Here is a 6,000-nt window from a genome sequence, read left to right as displayed (position 1 = left end):
CTATTGTGTCCGACTAAAGTTTGATTCATGTCTTTGTGTGATTATATTGTTATTTTGAACCTATTGTGTGTGCAAGTGCCATTTAAGTCTATTTTCTAAATCTATAATGGATGCTATTATAGAGTTAAAAAAAAAAATTGTCCATGAATGCTATCAGGGTGATAAGAAGGGAAGTTGTGTTTTGTCCATGAATGCTATCAGGGTGATAAAATGGAAAGTTGTTTTGTCCATGAATATTATAGAGTTGGAAAGTTGTTTTGTCCATGAATGGTTGTGTTTTTTTTTTTTTTTTTTTTTTTTGTATTTTTGTTTTGCTTATGGATTATTTGGGTGCAAGGATCTGAGTCTATTATTTTGCTAGAAGGTTTTAAGGGGTTGTAGTTTTCTTCCAGTGAAGTACTAGAGGCTTGAAAACAGAGCACCTATTAATTATTAAATGTAAGGTCTTATATTTTATGACGTCTTTTTGACTGATTTTTAGTTTCAATTTATTCACATATTTGCCAATATGTCCTCATATTTTGAACATTTTTTCGGTGTGTGTGAAAATGATTAGAGAGAAATAGTTTAGAGGGGAATGAATTGTAATGAAACCTTGAGAAAACAGAAAAATACAAAGAATATATACCATGTAAAGTAGATATAGGCTTCAATGGACAAACTGCTGTAATCCTTCTTGTTCTTCTTGCTTCTCTGCTTCTTCTGATCATGGATAATTTATATTTGGAGATGTTCGCGATTTGAAAGAGTAAATATAGAGTTCTAGTAAAGAACACATGTAAAATGTTTAAAGTTTAATAATAACAATTACAAATAGTCATTATTTGGTATCACTAGCCTAGATTAGGATTACTAAGGAAAATTCTCGATTTTGACTTTTGTCTCATGAAGTTATCTCACGAGACAAAAATCAAAATCGGCAATTTCCCTTAATAATTCTATTCTAAATGACTTGTGCTATTAATTCAATAGTTTTTTTGTTATGTTTGTTTATTTAATATGTGTCTATGTTTTTTTGTTTAATAGGTGTCCATCAAAAGGTACAAATCAACTTTCAAAAGAAATGTTCATTGGGAGATCAAGAAAATCTTAGGAATTACAAATGAACAAAGAAGGCTTGCAAAAATGAACATGAAAGATACGTTACTTTATTTTGTATCATTTGTATACTTTGTTCTAGTAAATGATTACATTTTTTTTTTAATGTTATTATGAATGAAAGTCATGGTATTTAATGTGTCATGAAGTATTTAATATGTGTGGGTTGAGTTCGAGTCATGAATTTATTTTTAATACAAATATAAATAATAATTATACAAATTATTCTTGTTGAGAAAAAAATTGTACTTTTTATAACCATGAGCAAAGCTATAACAAAATATATATAGTGAAAAAAAAAAAGTTCTATCAAAAGATTATTATAGTAATTATAGTTATTAGAAAAGACTAAATAAATTTACTATAGCATAAGTTTAAAGCTATAAATACTATATTACAGCGTTAAAAGTACTATTATAAGTTAAAGATGGCATATTATTTTAACTATATAAACATACTATAACTTTAATGAAAGACGCTATTAAATGTTTTTATAAAATAAATAAGCTATACCTTCATACTTTATTATTTAGCTCTACAAAAACGCTATAAAAAGTCAGAGTTTTACTTTGTTTTTTGTTTTTTTTTTTTTTTTTTGGTTTTGGTTTCAATTTTGTTAACTCATTCTCCCTTTTTCTTTCTTGGTTTTGGTTTGAAGTTTGTTAACCTGTTCTCCTTTATGAGTATATAATTTTTTTAATTTTGTTCACCATTGTTCCCACATTTGTGTGTTTTTTTCCCTTTATTTTCCATTTATTCTTAAGACTTCGCTAGCAATTTTTTAGATAGGCATCTTTTTCAAATTTTTTCTTTCTTTCATTTTATCTCTAATAATCTCTACTCCACCTTAAATAAATATAAAAAATTTAAAATATAAAATTAAAAAATAATTTCCTCTATTTTTGGCATTCACACGATAAATTAAAAAAAAAAAAAAAGATAATAATCTATACTATCTAAAAAGGGCTATAGGGAGAAATATTTGTTTTCCCCATTTTCTGTTTTTAGTGATTGGTATAGAGCACGTAATCTTACATTAAGATCATTAAAAAAATAGTTTATAATTCAGGTAAATTAAATTTATCTCTAATATTTGATTACAAAGTTTATCATTAAAAAAATTATCTCATTTACGTGGATTTCAAAAAAAATATCATTGATTTTATTGGTTTAAAATTTAGTAATATCTAATATTTGATTTAAGATCTAAATTTTATCATTAAAATATTTGATTTAAAATCCAAAATTTATCATTGATAAATAAGAATTACACGTAAATTAAACTGGTTTTAAAATTTTGTTATCTCTAATAATTGATTCTAACATTTGATTGAAGATCCAAAATTCATTATTAAAAAACTAAAATTACAGATAAAGAAAAGGGGCAATTGCAACTTTAATAAAAAATAAATTGAAAATTCAGTTTGTCCCTAGTTTTGCTTTTTTTGTAAACATGACAAAAAACTCCTGCTTGAAAATTTTCTGATTTCTATGTGATTGCTATCAAATTTATATATGATTGCTATCTGATTGTTATGTGATTGTCACACCTCCAATTACAATAAAGTTGAAGTCATGACTTTGGTTTCTTAAATATGTCATACAATGCAATTTTCTTAAACTAAATTGGTTTAAAATTTGGTTATTTCTAATATTTGATTTAAGATGTAAAGTTTATCATTAAAAAAAATTCTGCGTTTCACATTTGAAAGAAATCACAATTTCTATATCACATAAATAATAACAATAGAAAAAAGTTCTCTCAGTCATGTTAATTTTTCTTTTCTTTTTGGAAGATATCTAATTAGGTTATTATGGTGATAAATATTAATTAAATAATTTTTTTATTTCAAAATAATATTACTATTATCTTTTTTTTTTAATTTTTTTAACAAACATCACTACAAAATAACAAATCTAAATTTATTTTTTAACATAAAATTAAGATTTCAAATAAAAAATTGATATATAAATAGCTAAGTTAAACCTTCAATTATCATAAGGTATCTTTTCTCCATTTTCTTCCTTACTTTTTTTTTTTTTTTGTTGGTTTTAGTTTTAATTTTATTAACCTATTCTCCCTACTTTTGCCCGTTGCTTTTGGTTTAATTTTGTTAAGTCATTCTTGTTATGAAAATTGAGAAGCATAACGGGAATATGGATATGAAAAATATAATAAATAATATTTTTATATAATAATAAATAAATAAATAAAAACTAAAATTATAAAATAAAATAACTAAAACATAAAATAACCAAAATCATGAAATTGGATAATATGAAAATTGGTGGAAGTGGAATTCTCACCAATGTATGTGTTCTTAAGATCCACCAAATGTCACTACAAAGTGACAAGTAGGATGTGGACTTACATAGACATCAAGCATGAATAACTACATGGCACATGGACAACATGAATGGTGGCACATGGCCTTTGGGACACTAAGCAATAGACATCTATTTTCTATTATAATATTCATAATACTCCCCCTTAGATGCCCATATATATATATAGAATATGCCTCGTTAAAACCTTACTAGGAAAAACTCAATGGGAAAAACCCTAATGAAGGAAAAATAGTTCATATTTCATAATACATACTTCTAAAAGAATATAATATATTTACTCCCCTTCATGAAAACATTACTTAAGATCTCTGAGTCGTCGCATTCCAATATTGTGAACTAATGTTTCAAAAGTTGAGGTTGGTAATGTCTTTGTAAATAAGTCTGTCAAGTTATCCTTCGAACAAATTTGTTGTACAGTGATGTCGCCATTTTCTTCAAGATCATGAGTGTAGAAAGTTTCGGTAAAATATGCTTTGTTCTATCTCCTTTAATATATCCTCATTTGATTTGAGCTATGAAAGTTGTGTTGTCTTCATATAATATTATTTGAATGCTTTTATTAGAAGACAAGTCACACGTTTCACGAATGTGATGAGTCATTAATCTTAGCTAAACACATTCTCTACTAGCCTCATGAATTGCAAGAACTTCAGCATGATTTGAGGAAGTGGCCGTTATAGTTTGTTTCATCGATCGCCATGATATAGCAGTTCCTCCACATGTGAACAAATAAACTGTTTGAGATCTAGTTTTGTGTGGATCAGATAAATATCTAGAATCTGCATAACCAACTATATCAAAATTTGCTTTATTTAAATAAAATAAACTCATATCGATTGTTTCTCGGAGATAATGGAGTGTATGCTTAATTTCGTTCCAATGTCTTTTTGTTGGAAAAGAACTATATCTAGCTAATAAATTTACTAAAAATGCAATATCTGGTCTTGTATTATTAGCAAGATACATAAGTGCACCAATTGCACTAAGATATTGTACTTCAGGACCAAGAAGTTCTTCATTATCTTCTCGAGGTCGAAATATATCTTTCTTTATATCCAATGAGTGGACTTCCATTAGAACATTTAATGGATGTGTTTTGTCTATATAAAATCTTTTAAAAAAAATTTCTATATAAGTTGACTAATGAATAAATATTCCATATGTTAAATGCTCAATTTGCAAATCAAGGCAAAATTTTATTTTTCCAAGATCTTTCATCTCAAGTTCTTCCTTAAGATATTTTATTGTCTTTGAAAGCTTTTCAGGAGTTCCAATTATATTCAAGTCATCAACATATATAGTTATAATAACAAATCCTAGTTGTGATTTCTTTATAAAAACACACGGACATATTGGATTATTTTAATATCCTTTTTTCAATAAATATCTACTCAGACAATTGTACCACATCCGTTCTGATTGTTTCAATCCATATAGTGATCTCTGTAACTTTATTGAATACCATTTCTAGGAATTTGATGTATATGTCTCAGGTACCTTATATCCTTCTGCGATTCTCATATAAATATTGTTATCAAGAGATCCATATAAATATATTGTGACTACATTCATAAGATGCATATCCAGACTTTTATACATAGTCAAGCTAATTAAATATCTTAATGTAATTGCATCTACCACCAGAGAATACGTCTCCTCAAAATCAATACCAGGTCTTTGTGAAAAACTTTGTGAAACTAGTCTTGCTTTATATCTTGTAACCTCATTATTTTCATTTCTTTTCCTCACAAATACCCATTTGTATCTCACATGTTTAACACCTTCTAGTATTACAGGTCCAAAATCCTGATGTTTTGAAAGTGAGTTTAATTCCGCCTTGATTGCTTCTTTCCACTGAAGCCAATCTTTTCTATTTTGACATTCTTCAATAGATTTTGGTTCAGGGTCTTTATTTTCAGATATAATTTCAATAGCAACATTATACACATAAATGTTGTCAATAATTACATTTGTTTGATTTCATTTTTTTCTTGTCATGACATAGTTTATTGAAATCTCATTATTATCATTAGGTATTTCACCTTCCTCACCAGTCATGTCGAGGTTTTCTTTATGGGTGTTTACATCCTCAGCCAAGTCTTTTTCACTATTAATTATTTTTCGTTTTCGAGGATTTTTATCTTTGGAACCTACTGATCTACCACGCTTCTGGCATGTTCCAGACTCATTAGTGACAACTTGTTGTATTGGGATATCATTTTTTTATGGAATATTTGCAGCTGATATATGTGACCAAGTTATTTTCTTTGCATCTATAAATGCATTTGGTAATTGATTTGTTGCCAAAACTTCAGGCGGAGAAGCTAGAAGCCTTCCGGTGTATGAGGGATATTTTGCAAATGAATTATTTTCTGAACTTCAAGTTCACATTGATCTGTACGAGGATCTAAATGAGACAATAACGTGCATTCCATGTAATTTCTTTTTCCAACTTCTTAATTCCTCCCCCTAATGTTGGAAAATTTGTCTCAATAAAATGACAAACAACAAATTGTGTAGTAAATACATCATTCATCTGGGGCTCAAGATATT

Source organism: Benincasa hispida, chromosome 2 (genome assembly GCF_027475165.1).
Source record: "Benincasa hispida cultivar pf3 chromosome 2, pf3_genome.v1.1, whole genome shotgun sequence".
In the NCBI taxonomy this organism is placed as follows: Eukaryota; Viridiplantae; Streptophyta; class Magnoliopsida; order Cucurbitales; family Cucurbitaceae; genus Benincasa; species Benincasa hispida.
Note: the sequence above shows the minus strand (reverse complement) of the source record.